This window comes from Balaenoptera physalus, assembly GCF_965194825.1.
Source record: "Balaenoptera physalus genome assembly, chromosome: 18".
NCBI classification, from domain to species: domain Eukaryota; kingdom Metazoa; phylum Chordata; class Mammalia; order Artiodactyla; family Balaenopteridae; genus Balaenoptera; species Balaenoptera physalus.
The window spans coordinates 53,596,935-53,619,178 of NC_138899.1; the positions used below are offsets into that span (position 1 = coordinate 53,596,935).

The following is a 22,244-nucleotide window of genomic DNA, read 5'->3' on the forward strand; positions in this document are numbered from 1 at the left end:
TACCTCTCTATTTCTTGTCCTTTATTGAATAATCTGTGCCTCATCACCTACGATATAAATGAGACTATACTAGTTTTTGTGAGAAACAGAAAGTTCTGAGATTCTTGTAATTTGTTTCAAAGTATTTCTATATAAATTGTCTCATTTTACTAAAAAATAACCTAATAGATGCAGAGAATATTTTTAATCACGTTTTCATTGTAAATTATCCAAAATCACACCTTTAGGTAGTAATAGAGCTGGGGCAAGAAACAAAACAACAACAAAAACAACAACACCCTCCCCTCCCCCCCTAAAAAAAAAAACTCTAGTCTTTACTTTTCTACTACATATTCACGAAAATAAGAACAAAACCAAGAACAACAACAAATGACAATATAGCTTACAATACAGTTAGGGAGCTAATACCCTTACAGAAAATTAGTTTAAATTTAATAATTTTTTCAAACATTTCCAAATCTTTTCAAGCATTTCCTTGGGTGACACTGACCTGAGCATATACAAACTACATAATTAAACAAAAATAACTTCTTGGAATTGGTCCACAATGCCATATCCCCAATGTTCTCATATGCCAGTTAGAACTCCATCATTGTGAAGTGGCCTGAGTTACTCTAAATTTTATGTGTGCTTTCCACTGTGCATGTTAAAGAAAGTATTCATTGCAGTCTCCTGCTGATTTGCTGCCTAAAGATTCCAAGTGACAAGGTGGAGCATCTCACTTTTACCATCAGTGTTATTGTTGCTGTCAGTGCTGACTTTCTACAAAAAAGAAGCATTTTCATTGGCAAAAGAATTCATGCTGCTGGCTTGTATGTGCTCCCTCATGGACCCTTGGCTAACCATTTCTCCTCTCCCCTTCTCATACTTTATTGTAAATTGCTCACATGGAGTTAAACTACACAAGAAGCTTTGATGATTCTTCCACTGCCAAGCTTTTCTCCACACACTCTTGGTTTCCCCAGCCAAAGCCCAAATATTCTCTTCATCCTTTGCTCTCTGTTGTTGGCCTGCCTATGGAGTCTCTTCACAAGGAACAAGTGTCCTTCCCCTCCTTATCCCCACTAACCACTACCCTTAAATTAAGTCAGCATCCTTGAACAAAATGTCTTACATATCCTTCTGGTTTACAGTATATGATTTAGTTGTCACACACACAAATCAAAAACATGCTACTGAGCTTCCCTGGTGGCACAGTGGTTGAGAGTCTGCCTGCCAATGCAGGGGACATGGGTTCGAGCCCTGGTCTGGGAAGATCCCACATGCCGCAGAGCGGTTGGGCCCGTGAGCCACAATTACTGAGCCTGCACGTTTGGAGCCTGTGCTCCGCAACAAGAGAGGCCGCGACAGTGAGAGGCCCGCGCACCGCGATGAAGAGTGGACCCCGCTTGCCACGACTAGAGAAAGCCCTCGCACAGAAATGAAGACCCAACACAGCCATAAATAAATAAATAAATAAATAAATAAATAAATAAATAAATAAAAATTAAAAAAAAAAAAATCTTCTTTAAAAAAAAAAAAAAATGCTACTATCGAGACCAACACCACAACAAAAGTAATACCAAGCATGACAAAAATAAGACCTTATATAAACAATGAAGACTGTGAGGTCAAGAGAAAAAGATAATCAATATGACCTGGACTAGAAAGTAGCAGTTCATAAGGAAGATGAAAGTTACCTTTACCACTGAAAAAAATCATATGAAGAGGTGAGGAAGGAATAAAAAGGGTAGTCTTGGAGAGAAGAGTGTAAGCATTTTGATCGCTTATTATTTTGAACTAGCCTGTGCTTTTAAACAATTATATTCAGATACACTTTGCATGGTAAATGGACTAGTCTGAATGAATCAGTCTGCATGACAGATAATTGAATGATTAGGTTGGAAATTTAGAATGGTGACAGTCTATAAAGTAATTAAATGCTAATGTGAGAACTTGCTGACTGTTACATGTCACATATTGGAGAAACAAGATGAAAAAAGCATGTCTTTGAATATTTTTAGTCTAATGAAAGAGAGGATCATATGGAAAAATAAGAGTAAACTGTTGTAGGAGAAAGAGGGTATTATGAAGGGGCATGAGGATTAGACCATAAGGATGAGTATAAATTCACTAGGTAGAGGAAACATGGAAGGACATTCAGGTAAAGAGAAGATCTTCTGTGTGGGTAGTAAGAATAGCAGCAGACAAATTAAGTGGGGAAGTATGAGCAAAACCCTGAAGAAGATTGATGTCGAAAAGAAGAATGAGAACTGGTGGAAAGGAATTTTCTCCTTCATAATTTTTATTAACATTTCATGTTATCCAATTATTCCAGAAGATTTTAAAAATTTATTTTGCAATCCTCTCCCATCTTAATTAGGGAACAATGGTCTTCACTCCTGCATGGGCTATTATTTGAACACATCATATACAAAGAATATTGAAGCTGTGCAACTCAAAGCCAAAAATATGGTATGACAACCTGTTTATACAACTTCCAAGCTATAGAACATTCTGGAAGTAGGAAAAGTACAAAGTAATTGTTTCACTATAGGATCTTTATAAACACTTAAGGTGTAAATGTTTCAGCTATTTTCTGCTCTTTCTGTATTTCCACAGAAGAATAAGAATGTGCAAACGGAACAGGGCTGCAGTGGTATTCTCTCAAGATAATCCTTGTTTTCTAGTCTCTGCTCTAATTGGCAGTCAAATAAAATAAATCTGACTACAAAGAGTAATTGAAAGGACAATTCAAGTCTTTATCTATCCACAACCTCCAGACTGAGCAGTGCTGTACTCTCCTTCCCCTCATTCTCTGTGGCTGTGTTCTTTCTTACAGAAAACCACTGTCATCTCTGGCTCTTCTCTGTTTGCCATTGCCTTCATCCACTCTTAATTCATTAATCATGTATATGTTTTTTATTGGGAGACTGATGGAAAATTATAATTTCAACTATTTTCCTTTTCATTTAAAAAAGCAAAGAAACTTTGTGTTGGTTAGAACCTATTAAAATTCTCCAAAACAGAATGGTTCAAGATGGTGGAGTAGAAGGATGTGTGCTCACTCCCTCTTGTGAGAACACCAGAATCACAACTAACTGCTGAACTATCATCAACAGGAAGACACTGGAACTCACCAAAAAAGATACCCCACATTCAGAGACAAAGGAGAAGCAGCAATGAGACGGACTCAGCAACAGGACTGGGGGAAGCAGAGACTCCACTCTAGGAGGGCACACACAAAGTAGTGTGTGCATCAGGAACCAAGGGGAATGAGCAGTGACCTCATAGGAAAATGAACCAGACTTACCCGCTAGTGTTGGAGGGTCTCCCGCAGAGGCAGGGGGTGACTGTAGCTCACCATGGGGACAAGGAAACTGGCAGCAGAAGTTATGGGAAGTATGGCTTGGCATGAGCCCTCCCAGAGTCCGCCACTAGCCTCACCAAAGACCTGTAGCCTCCAGTGCTGGGTCACCTCAGGCCAAAAACCAACACGGAGGGAGCTCTGCTCCACCCATCAGCAGACAAGCAGATTAAAGTTTTACTGAGCTTTGCCCACCAGAGCAACACCCAGCTCTATCCACCACCAGTCGCTCCCATCAGGAAGCTTGCACAAGCCTCTTAGATAGCCTCATCCACCAGAGGACAGACAGCAGAAGCAAGAAGAACTACAATCCTACAGCCTGTGGAACAAAAACCACATTCACAGAAAGATAGACAAAATGAAAAGACAGAGGACTATGTACCAGATGAAGGAACAAGATAAAACCCCAGAAAAACAACTAAATGAAGTGGAGCTAGGCAGCCTTCCAGAAAAAGAATTCAGAATAATGATAGTGAAGATGATCCAGGATCTTGGAAAAAGAATGGAGGCAAAGATCGAGAAGATACAAGAAATGTTTAACAAAGACCTAGAAGAATTGAAGAGCAAGCACGTAGAAGAAATAAAGAACAAACAGAGATGAACAATACAATAACTGAAATGAAAACTACACAAGAAGGAATCAATAGCAGAATAACTGAGGCAGAAGAACGGATAAGTGACCTGGAAGACAGAATGGTGGAATTCACTGCTGTGGAACAGAATAAAGAAGAAAGAATGAAAAGAAATGAAGACAGCGTTAGAGACTTCTGGGACAACATTAAACGCACCAACATTCGCATTATAGGGGTCTCAGAAGGAGAAGAGAGACACAAAGGACCCAAGAAAATATTTGAAGAGATTATAGTTGAAAACTTCCCAAACATACGAAAGGAAATAGGCACCCAAGTCAAAAAGTACAGAGAGTCCCAGGCAGGACAACCCAAGGAAAAACATGCCGAGACACATAGTATTAAATTGACAAAAATTAAAGACAAAGAAAAATTATTAAAAGCAACCAGGGAACAACAACAAATAACATACACGGGAACTCCCATAAGGTTAATAGCTGATTTCTCAAAAGAAACTCTACAAGCCAGAAGGAAGTGGCATGATATATTTAAAGTGATGTAAAGGAGGAACCTACAACCAAGATTACTCTACCCGGCAAGGATCACATTCAGATTTGATGGAGAAATCAAAAGCTTTACAAACAAGCAAAAGCTAAGAGAATTCAGCACCACCAAACCAGATCTACAACAAATGCTAAAGGAACTTCTCTAAATGCGAAACACAATAGAAGAAAAGGACCTACAAAAACAAATCCAAAACAATTAAGAAAATGATAATAGGAACATACATATTGATAATTACCTTAAATGTGAATGGATTAAATACTCCAATCAAAAGAGAGATACAAAAACAAGATCCATATATATGCTATCTACAAAAGACCTAGGGACACATACAGACTGAAAGGGAGGAGATGGAAAAAGGTAATCCATGCAAATGGAAATCAAAAGAAAGCTGGAGTAGCAATACTCATATCAGATAAAATAGACTTTAAAATAAAAAATGTAGCACAGAGAGATCAGCTTGGTGCTTTGTGACCACATAGAGGGGTGGGATAGGGAGGATGGGAGGGAGACGCAAGAGGAAGGGGATATGGGGTTATATGTATATGTATAGCTGATTCACTTTGTTATAAAGCAGAAACTATCACACCATCGTAAAGCAATTATACTCCAATAAAGATGTAAAAAAAAATAAAGAATATTACAAGAGACGAGGAAGGACACTACATAATGATCAAGGGATAAATCCCAGAAGAAGATATAACAATTATAAATATATATGCACCCAACATAGGATCACCTCAATACATAAAGCAAATGCTAACACCTATAAAAGAGGAAACCAACAGTAACACAATAATTGTAGAGGATTTTAACTCCTCACTTACACCAATAGACAGATCATCCAGATGGAAAATTAATAAGGAAACACAAGCTTTAAATGACACAATAGAGCAGATTGATTTAATTGATATCTATAGGACATTCCATCTGAAAACAGCAGATTACACTTTCTTCTCAAGTGCACATGGAACATTCTCCAGGATAGATAATATCTTGGGTCACAAATCAACCCTCGGTAAATTTAAGAAAATTGAAATCATATCAAGCATCTTTTCCGACCACAATGCTATATTAGAAATCAATTATAGGAATAAATAACGTAAAAAACAAAAACACAAGGTGTCTAAATAATACGTTACTACATAACCAAGAGACCGCTGAAGAAATCAAAGAGGAAATCAAAAAATACCTAGAGACAAATGACAAAGAAAACACGATTATCCAACACCTATGGGATGCAGCAAAATCAGTTCTAAGAAGGAAGTTTATAACAATACAATCCTACCTCAAGAAACAAGAAACATCTCAAATACACAATCTAACCTTACATCTAAATGAACTAGAGAAAGGAGAAAAACAACACCCAAAGTTAGTAGAAGGAAAGAAATCACAAAGATAAGAACAGAAATAAATGAAATAGAAAAAAAAAATAGCAAAGATCAATAAAAGTAAAAGCTGGTTATTTAAGAAGATAAACAAAATTGATAAACCATTAGTAAGACTCATCAAGGAAAAGAGGGAGAGGAGTCAAATCAATGGTTATGAAGAACCTCGGGGCAGGACAGGAATACAGATGCAGACGTAGAGAATGGACTTGAGGACACAGGGAAGGGGAAGGGTAAGCTGGGACCAAGTGAGAGAGTGGCATGGACTTATACATACTATGAAATGTAAAATAGATAGCTAGTGGGAAGCAGCCACATAACACAGGGAGATCAGCTTGGTTTTTTGTGACTACCTAGAGGGATGGGAGAGGTAGGGTGGGAGGGAGACGCAGGAAGGAGGAGATATGGGGATATATGTATATGTATAGCTAATTCACTTTGTTATAAAGCAGAAACTAACACACAATTGTAAAACAATTATACTCCAATAAAGATGTTAAACAAAACATTTCTAATAAAATATACTGTAATCTCAAGCATGTATGGAAATAATTACCATCAAGATTTTAGCTGAAAAAAAATTAGATATGAAACAGGAGAAGTTACAACGGACACCACAGAAATACAAAACGTCATAAGAGACTACTACAAGCAACTCTATGCCAATAAAATCAACAACCTGAAAGAAATGGACAAATTCTTAAAAAGATATAACCTACCAAGACTGAACCAGGAAGTAATAGAAAATATGAACAGATCAATCACAAGTAATGAAATTGAAACTGTGATTAAAAATCTTCCAAAAAAACAAAAGTCCAGGACCAGATGGCTTCACAGGTGAATTCTATCAAACATTTAGAGAAGAGCTAACACCCATCTTTCTCAAACTCTTCCAAAAAACTGCAGAGGAAGGAACACTCCCAAAATCATTCTATGAGGCCACCATCACCCTGATACCAAAACCAGACAAAGATACTACAAACAAAGAAAAGTAGAGACCAATATCACTGATGAATATAGATGTAAAATCCTCAATAAAATACTAACAAAGAAAATCTAACAATACGTTAAAAGGAACATACACCATGATCAAATGGGATTTATCCCAGGATGCCAGGATTCGTCAATATATGCAAATCAATCCACGTGATACACCATATTAACAAATTGAAGAATAAAAACCATATGATCATCTCAATAGATGCAGAAAAATATTTGACAAAATTCAACACCCATTTATGATAAAAACTCTCCAGGCAGTGGGCAAAGAGGGAAACTACCTCAACATAATAAAGGCCATATATGACAAACCCACAGTCAACATCATTCTCAGTGGTGAAAACCTGAAAGCATTTCCTCTAAGATCATGAACAAGACAAGGAGGTCCACTCTTGCCACTATTATTCAACAAAGTTCTGGAAGTCCTAGACATGGCAATCAGCAAAGAAAAAGAAATAAAAGGAATACAAATTGGAAAAGAATAGATAAAACGTGTCATTGTTGGAAGATGATATAACACTATACATAGATAATCCTAAAGATGCCACCAGAAAACTACTAGAGCTAATCAATGAATTTTGTAAGTTGCAGGACACAAAGTTAATGCACAGAAATCTCTTGTGTTCCTATAGACTAACAATGAAAGATCAGAAAAAGAAATTAAGGAAACAATCCCATTCACCATTGCAACAAAAAGAATAAAATACCTAGGAATAAGCCTACCTAAGGAGGTAAAAGACCTGTACTCAGAAAACTATAAGACACCGATGAAAGAAATCAAAGATGACACAAACAGATTGAGAGATACACCATGACTATTCTACCCAAAGCAATCTACAGATTCAATGTAATCCCTAATAAATTACCAATGTCATTTTCTACAGAACTGGAACAAAAAATCTTAGATTTTGTATGGAGACACAAAAGACCCTTAATAACCAAAGGAATCTTGAGGGAGAAAAACAGAGCTGGAGGAATCAGACTCCCTGACTTCACACTGTACTACAAAGCTACAGTAATCAAGACAATATGGTACTAGCACAAAAACAGAAATATAGATCAATGGAACCCGATGGAAATCCCAGAGATAAACCCACACACCTATGGTCCACTAATCTAAGACAAAGGAGGCAGCGATATACAATGGAGGAAAGACGGTCTCTTCAATAAGTGGTGCTGGGAAAACTGGACAGCTACATGTAAAAGAATGAAATTAGAACACTTCCAAACACCATGCACAAAAATAAACTCAAAATGGATTTGAGACCTAAATGTAAGAGCAGACACTATAAAACACTTAGAGGTAAACATTGGAAGAACACTCTTTGACATAAATCGCAGAAAGATCTTTTTTGACCCACCTCCTGGAGTAATGGAAATAAAAACAAAAATAAACAAATGGGACCTAAGGAAACAAAAGCTTTTGCACAGCAAAGGAAACTGTAAACAAGACGAAAAGACAACCCTCAGAGTGGTAGGGAATATTTGCAAACCAATCAAAAGACAAAGGATTAATCTCCGAAATATATAAACAGCTTATGCAGCTCAATATTAAAAAAACAAACAACACAATCCAAAAATGGGCGGAAAACCTAAATCCACATTTCTCCAAAGAAGATATACAGATTGCTAACAAACACGTGAAAGGATGCTCAACATCACTAATCATTAGAGAAATGCAAATCAAACTACAATGAGGTATCACCTCACACCACTCAGAATGGCCATCATCAAAAATCTACAAACAATAAATGCTGGTGAGGGTGTGGAGAAATGGGAACCCTCTTGCACTGTTGGTGGGAATGTAAATTGATACAGCCACTATGGAGAACAGTATGGAGGTTCCTTAAAAAACTAAAAATAGAAGTACCATATGACCCAGCAATCCCACTGCTTGGCATATACCCAGAGTAAACCATAATTCAAAAAGACACATGCAACCCATTTTCATTGCAGCACTATTTACAATAGCCAGGTCATGGAAGCAACCTAAATGCCCATCAACAGACGAATGGATAAAGAAAATGTGGAACATATATACAATGGAATGTTACTCAGCCATATAAAGGAACGGAAGTGGGTCATTTCTAGAGACGTGGAAGAACATAGAGACTGTCATACAGAGTGAAGTATGTCAGAAAGAAGAAAACAAATCTCGTATATTAACACATATATGTGGAATCTAGAAAAATGAACCAGTTTGCAAAGCAGAAATAGAGACACAGATGTAGAGAACAAACTTATGGACACTAAGGGGGGAAAGTGGGGAGGTGCAGTGTTGGTGGGATGAGCTAGGAGATTGGGATTGACATATATACACTAATATGTATAAGATAGATAACTAATAAGAACCTGCTGTATTAAAAAACTAAAATAAAATTCAAAAAAATATTGCAAAACATGTAATAACATGCAGTGATTGAGTATGAAATATATAGTCACTTTTTCTTTACCTTGCAAACACAGACAATTGTCCATACATTTCTGAGTGTAAAATATTTTCATCTGTAAAATGGAGATAGCCACATCTACATCATGTGACTTTATAAAGGTTTAAATAAAAATATGTAAAAAATATAAATATATATATACACATATATGTGTGTATTTGTCTCTGTATGTGTGGTAATTATATGAATACTACCTTATATTTGTAGATAGTCTACTCCATATGTTTGACTGAATTGGAAGTGGAAAACATTCAGTGAAAAGAGAGAGAGCAGGCATTAGGCATGGAACGTCTAAGCACCACTCTTCAAGGCTGACAGACGTAAAAGGAGAGGCAGAGGAAGGTGGTTTGGATAGGAAGGGCCTCAGATTGTAGTTTAGCTCTGAAAACATCCCAGACAATAGAAAGGGGTGCTGCTGTGTAGAGATTCCTACCTTGGAAAGAAATAGACAGACCACAGTAGACGGTAATTCCTAGGGCTGAGGCTGTCCTGAAAGACCTCAGCTAAAAGGCTGCAGTGGATCCTGAGGGCACTTCAGCTAGAGCATTTCAGCTAACTACACTGCTTGCAGAAAGTTCTATTTTGAGAAATGGGATTCACTTTACATGGTTGCCACTTACATATAGAAAGAAACCAGCAATTACAAGTAGAATTCATGTTATTATTATTCAATAGCTTCCCCCCCGATATGATCACTGACAGACAAAAACCTTTCTGTTTTATAGAATACTTTGAAAGCATGGCAGATTTTTTTAAGTGTTCTTAAATGTCCATCTTTTGCTCAACATCTAAGGAAAGGCTGTCAGAATTGTGTGAACACACATCTGCTTAGTTTTCTCCTTCACCTGCATGACATCCTTAAACTATGGATCCTGTGATCAGATCACTATTCAATAGAGATCCATTCTAAGTTACCTTTCAATAAAACATTACACATATTTCAGTATGATAAAAATGGTGTATTCCAAAAGGACCTATGTCCTACATATGCTGAAATTTTATTTTGGAGGTTCACACACACAGAATATGCGAAAAAATGATGCTTCCTTATATATTCAATTGAATTCTAATTCATTAGTAGTCTATCAGATTCAGTAGGCAACAAGTTACTTGTCAGCTACAAAAGGGTATAAACCAATTGGCAAGAAAGTAGGCCCATAGAGATAGTAAAACCCTTTTGACCTTGCCAAGAAGAAAGAGGGGTGGAGAGAATTGCTGATTCATGAAGGAAAACCTTCCTGAAGAGTTGAATGCTCAGGTTAAACTTTCCTCCTAGTCAGTACTAATTTGGCAGACAGATAGCAAACCATAGTTAATCTAAGCTGACATTGACCTTGCTGGCATTACCTGCAAAATCATCTCACACAAATTTTTCTCAAATAATTATTCCAATGCATTATACACAAAAAGCTGTCTATCAACAAATCTAGGGATGTTTAATTTCCCTTCAGCTAAAATTCACCAATCTTTTGCTACAGGGAGAGAAAAATTCAGCTACTCTCTGTAAGTTTTATGGCTTTGATTTTGTGGGGAAGAATTAGTGGCTCAATGGAAAACAATACGTTGATTATATGGGAGCTGTTTTACAATTCTGTAATATGTAGACACTGATAAAGATGCAAAAATTATTCTATACAGATATGCAAACTGATTCTGTCTTGTGGAGGAATAACCAACCTTCCCTGTGGAAAAAACTGATATTTCTTGCATTTGTACATTCATTCTAATATCCATGGTCTATAAATATATCTGTTCTTTGGATTTGCTTTTGAAATGGTTCTAAAATCTGCATGGTTTCCTCATTGATTAAGGAGTTAAAATTATTAACGTGTTCATTTTTTATATCTGCATGAGAGTCATAATATTAACTTCTTAACAAAATATTTGAACAATATGGCTTTTAATGTCACTTACTTATGAATGCCTATTATCTTTTTGGATAGTTTCCTTATAAATCCCAATTTTAAATCATAGAATTATGTATATTTAATTTACTTTCATTTATTCACCTATTCATCTTTTAATTGAACATCTAATACATTCCACACAGTGTTAAAATTTCAGAAATTCACGGTAATTGTATCATGTGACCCTATCCCTGATATGATGCAGCTAAGATTTTCAGGCAGGAAATGCCTTATGAGCAGATAAATTACAATGCAACAGAGTATGTGTTAAAAGAGAGTAAAGGACAAAATGCTTTCAAAGGAGAAGAAAATAAATCAAACAGCCAGTTCACTTTCAGGCCTTTGGGAAAGCTATAAAACATGAGGTCGGATTTTAAAATGGGTTTTTAAAAATAGTACTTCATTGGAGAGGTGAGAAGACATGGCAGAGAAGAAATACACATTTGAGTTTTACATTTGTGCTTTTGCCAAGAGCTTTATCAAGAACTTTAACAACTACAATCAAATGACATATAAGTACAGCAGTAGTTGTAGAGACAAAGCCGGCATTATTTTTCTCACTTGACTAGACTTTAAAGTACCAGAGAAGTTAAGTGAATTGCAAAAGGTCACACAGCTAGATGGTAAAAGAGTGAGAACTAAACTTTTACTATTTCAATTCTTTCTTCCTCAAGACACTCTTGACAGTCAGAGGATGTAAGAAATCAGAGCAGACACTACTGGAACACTCAAAGTATAAAAACACAAGTACAATTAATTTTTTGAGGAAACTACATATTACTTTCTATAATGACTATACCAATTTACATTCCCACTTACAGTGTACAAGAGCAGACTTTTCTCCACATCTGCACCAATATTTATTATCTTTTGTTTTGTGATAATGTCCATTCTAATAGGTGTGAAGTAATGTCTCATTGTGGTTTTGATTTGCATTTTCCTGAGAATTAGTGATGTTAAGCGGTTTATTACATATTTGTTGGCCATTTGTATATCTTCTTATGAGAAATGTCGATTCAGGTCCTTTGCCCATTTTTAATCAGATTATTCATTTGGGGGATTTGTTTGTTTTTCCTATTTAGTTAAATTCCTTATATATTTTTGGATATTTACCAACCCATTATCAGATATATGGTTGCAAATATTTTCTCTCATTCCATAAGTTGTCTCTTCACTCTGTTGATTTTTTCTTCTGCTATGCAGAAGCTTTTAGTTTGAAGAAATTCCATTTATCTCTATATGCTTTTGTTGCCTGTATTTTGGGGGTCATACCCAAAAATCTTTGCCCAGACCAATGTCAAGATTTATTCCTGTGTTCCTCTAGTAGTTTTAGAGTTTTGGGTCTTATGCTTAAGTCTTTAATCTGTTTTGAGTTGATTTTTGTACATGGTGTGAGGTAAGAGTTCAATTTCATTCTTCATATGGATATCCAGTTTCCCCAATATCATTTATTGAAGAGACTATCCCATTCCCATTGTGTACTCCTGGCACCCTTGTAGAAATCACTTGATTGTAACTGTGTCAATGTATGTTAGGGCTCTCTATTCTGTTCCATTGGCCTGTGTGTATGTTCTTATGCCACTACTATACTGTTTTGGTTACTATAGCTTTGTGGTATATTTCAAAATCAGGCAGTGTGATGCCTCCATCTCTGTGTCTAGCTCAAGAATACTTGGACTATTTGGGGTCTTTTGTACTTCCATATGAACTTTAGCATTTTTTTTCCTATTTCTGTGGACAATGTCATTTGAATTTTGATAGAGATTGCATTGAATCTGTACATCACCTTGAATAGTATGGACATTTTAACAATATTAATTCTTCCAATCCATGAACACAGGATACCTTTCCCTTTATTTGTATCTTTTTAAATTTCTTTCATCAGTTTTTTTTTTTTTTTTTTTTTTTATAGTGTCCAGTGTACAGAACAGTCACTAGCTTGGTTAAATTTATTCCTAAGCATTTAACTGTTTTTGATGCTATTGTAAATGAGATTGTCTTCTTAATTTCTCTTTCATATAGTTTGCTTTTAGCATACAGAAACACCACTGAGTTTTCTATGTTCGTTTTAAATCCTAAAAATTTAATGAATTTGTTTATTAGTTCTAAAAGTTTTTTGGTGGTGTATTTAGGGTTCTCCATAAATAACATCATATCATCTGCAAACAAAGATAATTTTACATCTTCCTTTTTGATTTAGATGTCCTTTATTTATTTTTCTTGCCTGATTGCTCTGGCAAGGACTTCTAATACTATGTTGAATGGAAGTGGTAAGAAGAGGCATTACTGTCTTGTTCTGCTCTTATAAGATAAGCTTTCAGCTTATCAACATTAAGTATGATTTTAGCTGTAGGTTTTTCCTATATGGTCTTCATTATGTTGAGGTACATTCTCTCTATACCTAATTTGTTGAGAGTCTTTGTCATGAGGGGGCACTGCATTTTGTCAAATGGTTTTTCTGCATCTATTGAGATGATCACATGAGCTTCATCCTTCATTCTGTTAATGTGGTGTATTACATTTACTTATTTGCATTTTTTATACCATCCTTGCATCCCAGGGATAAATCTCACTTGATCATACCATATGATCCTTTTAATGTGTTGTTAAATTCTATTTGCTAATATTTTGTTAAGAAATTTTGCATCTATATTCATCAGGGATAATAGCCTGTGATTTCTAGTAGTGTCCTTGTCTGGCATTGATATCAGAGTAATGTTGGTCTCATAAAATAAGTTTAGAATTGTGCCCTCCTCTTCTATTTTTTGGAAGAATATGAGGATTGGTGTTCATGTTTTTTGATGTTTGGTAGAATTCACCTATCATGCTATCTGGTCCTCAGTTTTACCTTGCTGGATGGTTTTCATTATTAATTCAATCTTCTTTCTTATTATTGGCCCATTCAGATTTTCTTTTCTTCATGATTTAAATTGGTAGGTTGTATGTTTCCAGGAATTTGTACACTTCTACTAGGTTATTCATTTTGTTGGTATACAATTGTTCATAGTAATCTATTATAATCCTTTGTATTAATGTCTCTTCTTTCATAATTTTTATAATTATACTTTATATAATCTTTATAATTTTATTTGTCTCCTTTGACTACTTATTCTAGCTCAAGTTTTGTTAATTTTCTTTCTTTAATAAAACAGCTCTTAGACCAACTGATATTTTCTATTGTTTTTCTATTCTCTATTTCACTTATTTATGCAGTAATCTTTATTATTTTATCTCTGCTGCTAACATTGGACTTTGATTTTTCATTTTTTCTCTAGTGTCTTGAGGTGTAAATTTAAGTTGTTTATATAAGGTCCTTCTTTTTTTCTTAATGTAGGCTGTTATCCTTATAAACTCTCCTCTTAGAATTACTTTTGCTCCACACTGTAAGATAAGGTGTGCTGCATTTCCATTTTTGTTTGTCTCAATATGTGTTTAAATTTCCTTTTGATTCCTTCTTTGACCCATTGGTTGTTCACGAGTGTGTTATTGCATCCCAAACAAATGGCAAAACTGAAAGCTCACTACACTTTTACTTTTCCATGGGAGAAATCAGGGGCTGAGGAGGTCTCCCTTGGCACTGAGCTGTGCTGCTTTAGGGGAAGGATAATGCAAGTAAAGTAAAACTGTCCTTACCCTCTTCAGTATGTGCATTCTTAGGGAAAGGACATTTAGGCAGAATGTTAGGTCTATACAACATAATAAAAAAAAAAATGTATATCCACTGTTTCATAAAGTTTTTTCTTTATATTCAAGTTTCCATTACTTGTCCATATTTTTATTGTAGTTAAATTCTACTTGATTAATTTGATAAATAACTGTGATTTAGAACTCTCAAGACATTTTAAAACATAGATATGTTTTTACTATAATCCATAAGGTAAATTGTTCAATTGTGTTCTTATATCTATTGAGGAAATATATAATAAAGTAGTTTCAGAGATATAATATAAAGCCAACATCTATGTTAACCTTGCAATAATATTCATTGGATGCCTCAAATATAGAAAATGTAATGGTGGTTGCCAGGTGCAGAGCAAGGAGTAAAATAATATTCCATTCTCCTGGAATTTGTAGTCTATATAAAGAGATAGATAATACATAAATAAACAAACAAATAAAGGAGATCCTAAGACGCTTGTTTGGCAAATATTTTGAATTTGGGACTAAAGACAGAACTAATCTTGAGAGCTAATACATACCCTATAAGACATCAAGAAGACTCTCTATTTCCTTGAAAGTAAGCTACACAGTGCTGGATGGGTCTTGTCATTAAAGTAAATCTAGCAGCATGGGTGATCTCTGATAATAGAGAGAGTGTCCTTGTAGATACGTTGTTTGATCCCACTAAATGGAAAAGATAGTGAAATTGAAGAAGATAACTTATTTTCAGTATCTATAGTGCATGCTTCTGACAGAGAAAAGTGACAATAAATGAAGTAGAATGAAGAATAGAAAGCAGCAAACACCAGATAATACTACTAACAGCCTTTTATATAATGGAATTAGAGTATGCTACTGCAATGTCAAAAGTGCTAAAAAACTGAGTGGAAAATATTCCAGGGCAATCTCACAGATTTGTAAAAAATGTTTAAAATCACAAAATTGAATCAAAGCTATAGGCCGCCTGTCCTTTATCTTGGGTTTTTTTTTTTTTTTTAAATCACCTAGCCATAATTATGCAGTGGCTCTAACAATTAGAAACAGACTTCCATAGTACCTATGCACATCAAAACTCTAGAGACTGGGATTGCTTAATGTAGATTCAAGACAAAAATTTACACACAAAGGGAAAAATCAAGCTGGTTTCACGGGGTGTCATTTAATGCCCCTAAAGTGCGGAACCATATCTAGAACATTCTGAAGAAAATAAAATGTGAATTAGGTTCAGCTGTTCTCTTTACAAAGGCAAAAGATAGGCATTTCAAAGTATCAGAGGATGTAATACCATCTTGGCAAATCGTCTGCATAACAAATTCCTTATAGCCGTAGTAAGAAGATATTTTTGATGAACAAGGCATTAATGGTTGCAGTGTCAAGATAGGAAAAGAAATGCACAGTTTTTATGACAGATTCTTTAGTTTTAGAAAATTATCATGACAGGGCAGACAGATTCAACTGAGGTATTGATACAGGGCACTATGCTGACATTATACCATTTGGGTATGTGCTTCTCTGTCTAAGACCTGAAGCTTTTGGCTCTAGGAGAGAAGGTCCTTCAGTTCACTCCTCCATTCATGATCACTTTTCTATAGACAAGTCTGAGTTTTATCCAGTGCTCATGTGTTTATATATCTCCATGTAGCTTACAGTATTTAGCCTATCTTATCTACCTCTTCCTGTGACTATCTAGATGAAAATATCTTGCTCAGATAATTTCTCAGAAAGGTGGACTTCAGTCTCTGTTGCCCCCTTCAAATGCAATTTTCTTGAGACAGAGCATTTGTGTGAGGCTTTAATCCTTCAGCACATAGCAGATGGATAAGAGCAAATTCCCAACTACAGGTACCATACCTTCCCTGGCATGTGTTATGTGTTTCCATGTTTGTCTTAGATGTTCTACACTTAAGTCTTTTAACTACACTGTTGCAATTTGCTGGATCTTTTCAACAAAATATATTGATACTTCAGTAGGGTCTTAAGACAAATATAGAAGAAATCACCCTGTGATGATAGGTCACACTTGGCTAGATTATGATACCCAGTTATTTAGTCAAACACTAGTCTAGTTGCTGCTATGAAGGTATTTTGTGCATGTGAATCACATTTACTATTAGTAAAGGAGATTACTTCCCTCTCTTCAACGAGGGTAATTCAGCTCCCAGGATTCAAGTAAGAAACTTTGTGTCTACGTGATGACGCAGGGATTCCCATGCCTGAAAATATTCAGAAAACCACTGTACTAAAGAGAGAATATTAGAAGGTGAGTCATGCATCTGCCCACCTCAGAGAGGGCATGTGTAGCAAGTCTGTGTGATCATGGTCCCAATAAATAGACTCATATCCTTTGCAAATCTGGTATGGTTGTGAAAATCCCATGATGAGTATTGACCATCATAACTGGAGACCTTCCAGACTGCCTTCAGTTTCATATCTTTTGCTTCCCTCTAACCCTATGTCTTGTGTGCCTGGCTCTGAAAACACACTTGCCTCTATATTCACCTCCCAAATTTACCTAAGCCACCTCTATTTGTAATAAACTATTTTGAATAATTATTCCACTATGACTTGAGCATCTATGCTCTACTCCCTTTAATGAATTGTAGATATGAAATTCTTCGAGGGCTCTTTGTTCCGGTCCTTCAGGACCAACTGTCTAAACCTGTCTCCTCACACATTAAACATCTTAGTTCTTTAAAAGTTAAATAAAAATCCATTTTAAAAATGAACATTTTTCCATTTGTTAAGAGAACCTACAAAGCTTTGGACACAAGTTCAACTATCTCAACCACTTGAATTTATTTTTAATCATATATTTCCCTTAAGATAATTCCCTTAAGATGATGTTTAACAAATTGATGTTTTAGCTAATTCATATATTCTTTTAATAGTGAAACATGAAGTCATTTTTTTCTCTTTTTTCTTTATTCATTAGAAATCATGTTATTTGAAGTGACTTGGTTATTTGAAGCTGCTATCAGAAAGAAGAGCTAATTTTTTTCTATTCCTGTGATCACAAGTACCTTTCACTGAATACATTTCATAACCAATTATTCATTGTTTCTGATTCTTAGGGTTATATCTAATTTACTCAAATATCCTCATGGTCATTTTTCTTCTCTTTCATTTTTGTGTCTGGCATACATCTTTAATAACCTCATGTTCTTTTGGTTATATATATAAAAATAAATATATATCTGTGTGTGTTTATGGATATGCCTGACATAAAGTATAAATCTATGGATAATTTATTAACAAGTGATTTTAGAAGCTAAAAGAAATTTAACTCCTATGTGTACCTTAGTCTTTAAAATGGTCTTTTCTCTATGTGTATGTATATGTGTTAATGTGTTAATGTGTATATTATCTTCATTTTCTTAGAAATCTCTGTAATCCTTGTTGATTGATTTAAATATTTCTGTGTATACTTCTCTTAGAAATGTAAAGCATCTTGCTTTTCCCCCCTCACTAATAATTATATTTATTTCTTCTGATTATGCCATTAAAAAGTTAATTTTCCCCGAAGTTGTTAAGTATCTTAAATCCATTCATTGTTCTTCAGTTTATATGTCTCTTTTTGCATTTCTCAGCTCTTAAGTTATAGTCTTCTATGCAGGCATAGAAAAGCCTACACATGAATTTATTATTATTTTATTTTTACAAATTCTAGCATAATATTTGACTTGCCAACAAATGCCAGAGTTAGTTGAAAATGAAAGGAACAACCACATCTCTAAACTCTAACTTTCCAATGGAATATAGTGCACGCTGTTCCCAGTTGGACATTGTAATGTCCCAACCATATTAATTGGGAAGCTTCCAATGACACAATTACTCTAGCTCTTTCTTTGGTTTCTCGTTGCCATGATTCTGTCTACCCCACACTGTACTTTGATTATGTGCACTGATCATTATTGCCATTTTACCATCTGATTGTGTAAAGCATTTCATTCCCTCTGCTATTATAACTAATCCACCCATGTTTTGTAGCAGCACATGATAGGTATCCACAGCCAGTCCTAGTTTATCTTCAAGCATCCTCCATGCATACTCTATTTTTATTAGCCTTTGGAAGGTTTTAAATCAAGAAAGCAACATTGCAGAGCTTCACACGTAGCAATCTTTAGTGTAAAAATCAAGAGTGCTGATCAAGAATTTGCATTATCAGAATTCTATTTTGATTTGCTATTCTAAATGTCAGACGTTTTGGATCTAATCCACAGGATTCCAGTGGCTACATTCTGGACATCTTCATAAAATGTTATATATAAGTAAATAAAATATGTGGTGTTGGGAAGAATTCTTGTCTTCAGATCAAATGTGTCACTATGGGCTCTCTGAAACACCAGAAAGTGTCTTGCTTATTCACTATCAGTGCTTGCTATAGATGCCACTTACTTCCCTATTTGCCTCTTTTGCTGTTCCAGCTTTCTGTTAATCATATCCTGATGCTGATGATATTGAAACCAGACAATCCCGTTGAAGTTTTCCAAAGTTTCTGTTAACTATTTTTGCTGTTGATACAAAAGACATATTGATTACAATAACTTAGTAGATTTATTGCAGTATAAATGCATGATCTCTGTAGTAGTCCATTAACAAAACTACCTTTAGGATATTGTGTCCCTCAAAAGATGCAGTAAGACACAAACTACATGTGTAACAAACAATTTAAGCATTTAACAGTGATGCAGCAAGAAATTCTTTTCCGTGGTGATAGATAGACTATTTTTGTTCCTCCTCCTAGTGAAATGAGAATATCTAAGCACAAAGCCTTGGCAGGAGAGAGCTGTAGGAATATATGAGAAGACTAAGAATGAGACCAGTGAGGTAGGAAGCAAACTAGGAGCACACTATGTCCTTGAAGTGAAGAATCTTTTTTAAAAATGGGAAATAGGGGAGACCTTCAAGATGGCGTAGGAGTAAGACGTGGAGATCACCTTCCTCCCCACAAATACATCAGAAACACATCTACATGTGGAACAACTCCTACAGAACACCTACTGAACGCTGGCAGAAGACCTCAGACTTCCCAAAATGTAAGAAACTCCCCACGTACCTGGGTAGGACAAAAGAAAAAAGAAAAAACAGAGACAAAAGAATAGGTATGGAACTCGTACCTCAGTGAGGGAGCTATGAAGGAGGAAAAGTTTCCACACACTAGGAAGCCCCTTCACTGCTGGAGACAGGGGGTGGCGGCGGGTGGGGAAGCTTCGGAGCAATGGAGGAGAACACAGCAACAGGGGTGCAGAGGGCAAAGAGGAGAGATTCCCACAAAGAGGATAGGTGCCAACCAGCACTCACCATCCTGAGAGGCTTGTCTGCTCACCTGCCGGGACAGGTGGGGGTTGGGAGCAGAGGCTCTGGCTTCGGAGGTCAGATCCCAGGGAGAGGACTGGGGTTGGCTGCATGAACACAGCCTGAATGGGGCTAGTGCGCCACAGCTAGCTGGGAGGGAGTCCGGGGAAAAGTCTGGAACTGCCTAAGAGTCAAGAGACCACTGTTTCAGGGTGCACGAGGAGAGGGGATTCAGAGCGCTGCCTAAATGAGATCCAGAGACAGTGTGAGCCATGGCTATCATCCCATCCTGACAACAGAGAAGGGCATGAAATGTTAAGGCTGTTGCCACAGCCACCAAGAAGCCTGTTGTGCAGGCACAGGTCACTATCCACACCTCCCCTCCAGGGAGCCTGTGCAGCCTGCCACTGCCAGGGTCCCGTGATGTAGGGACAACTTTCCCAGGAGAACACAGGGTGCACCTCACACTGTTGCAACGTCATGTTGGCCTCTGCTGCCACAGGCTCACCCCATATTCCGTACCCCTCCTTCCCCCTGGCCTGAGGGAGCCAGAGACCCCTAATCAGCTGCTCCTTTAACCCCGTCCTGTCTGGGTGGGAGCAGATGCCCTCAGACAACCTATATGCAGAGGCAGGGCCAGATCCAAAGCTGAACCCCAGGAGCTGTGCGAAACAAAGAAGAGAAAGGGAAATTTCTCCCAGCAGCCTCAGGAGCAGCAGATTAAATTTCCACAATCAACTTGACGTACCCTGCATATGTGGAATATCTGAATAGACAACGAATCATCCCAAAATTAAGGCAGTGGACTTGGGGAGCAAATGTAAACTTGGGGTTTGCTGTATGTGACTGACTGGTTTCTGGTTTTATGTTTATTGTAGTTTAGTATTTAGAGTTTATTATAATTGGTAGATTTGTTTATTGATTTGGTTGCTCTCTTCCTTTTCCTTTATATATAGATATATATGTATTTTGTTTTCCTTTTTCTCTCTCTGTGAGTGTGTATGTGTATGCTTCTTTGTGTGATTTTGTCTGTATAGCTTTGCTTTTAGCATTTGTCCTAGGGTTCTGTCTGTACTTTTTTTTTTTTTTTTAGTATACTTTTAGTGCTTGTTATCATTGGTGGATTTCTTTTTTTGGTATGGTTGTTCTCTTCTTTCTTCCTCTTTTCTTTTTGTTTGTATTACTTTCTAATTTTTAATAATTTTTTTTATTTTAATAACTTTATTTCTTTATATTTTATTTTTTTCTTCTTTCTTTCTTTTTTTCTCCCTTTTCTTCTGAGCCGTGTGGCTGAACTCTGAGGCACAGCCGTCAGGCCTGTGCCTCTGAAGTGGGAGAGCCGAGTTCAAGATATTGGTCCACCAGAGACCACCCAGCTCCACGTAATATCAAATGGTGAAGCTCTCCCAGAGATCTCCATCTTAATGCTAAGACCCAGCTCTGCTGAACAACCAGCAAGCTATGGTGCTTGACACCCTATGCCAAACAGCTAACAAGACAGGAACACAACCCCACCCGTTAGCAGAGAGGCTGCCTAAAATCATAATAAGGTCACAGACACCCCAAAATACACCACCAGACGTGGTCCTGCCCACCAGAAAAACAAGTTCCAGCCTCATCCACCAGAACACAGGTTCCAAAACCCAGTGAGCCAACTTCAACCACTGGGGACAGACCTTTACTGACAAGCAAAAGCTAAGAGAATTCAGCACCTCCAAACTAGCTTTACAACTAATGCTAAACAAACTTCTCTAGGCAGGAACACAAGAGAAGAAAAGACCTACAATAACAAACCCAAAACAATTAAGAAAATGGTAATAGGAACATACATATTGAAAATTACCTTAAATGCAAATGGATTAAATGCTCCCACCAAAAGACATAAACTGGCTGAATATATACAAAACAAGACCCGTATATATGCTGTCTACAAGAGATCCACTTAAGACCTAGGGACACATAGAGACTGAAAGTGAGGATGGAAAAAGTTATTCTATGCAAATGGAAATCAAAAGAAAGCTGGAGTAGCAATTCTCATATCAGACAAAATAGGCTTTAAAATAAAG

At 36.4% G+C, this 22,244-nt stretch overlaps 1 long non-coding RNA gene across 1 annotated transcript; it reads right to left on the reverse strand.

Annotated features, from left to right (window-relative positions):
- Nucleotides 1–1,006: 1,006 nt before the first annotated feature.
- LOC309647948 lies at nucleotides 1,007–21,784 on the reverse strand. Its single transcript, XR_014256406.1, has 2 exons — nucleotides 1,540–21,784; nucleotides 1,007–1,185 (listed from the first exon to the last, which is right to left on the reverse strand). It is a non-coding gene; the product is annotated as an uncharacterized lncRNA (long non-coding RNA).
- Between the last annotated feature and the right edge of the window lie 460 nt (nucleotides 21,785–22,244).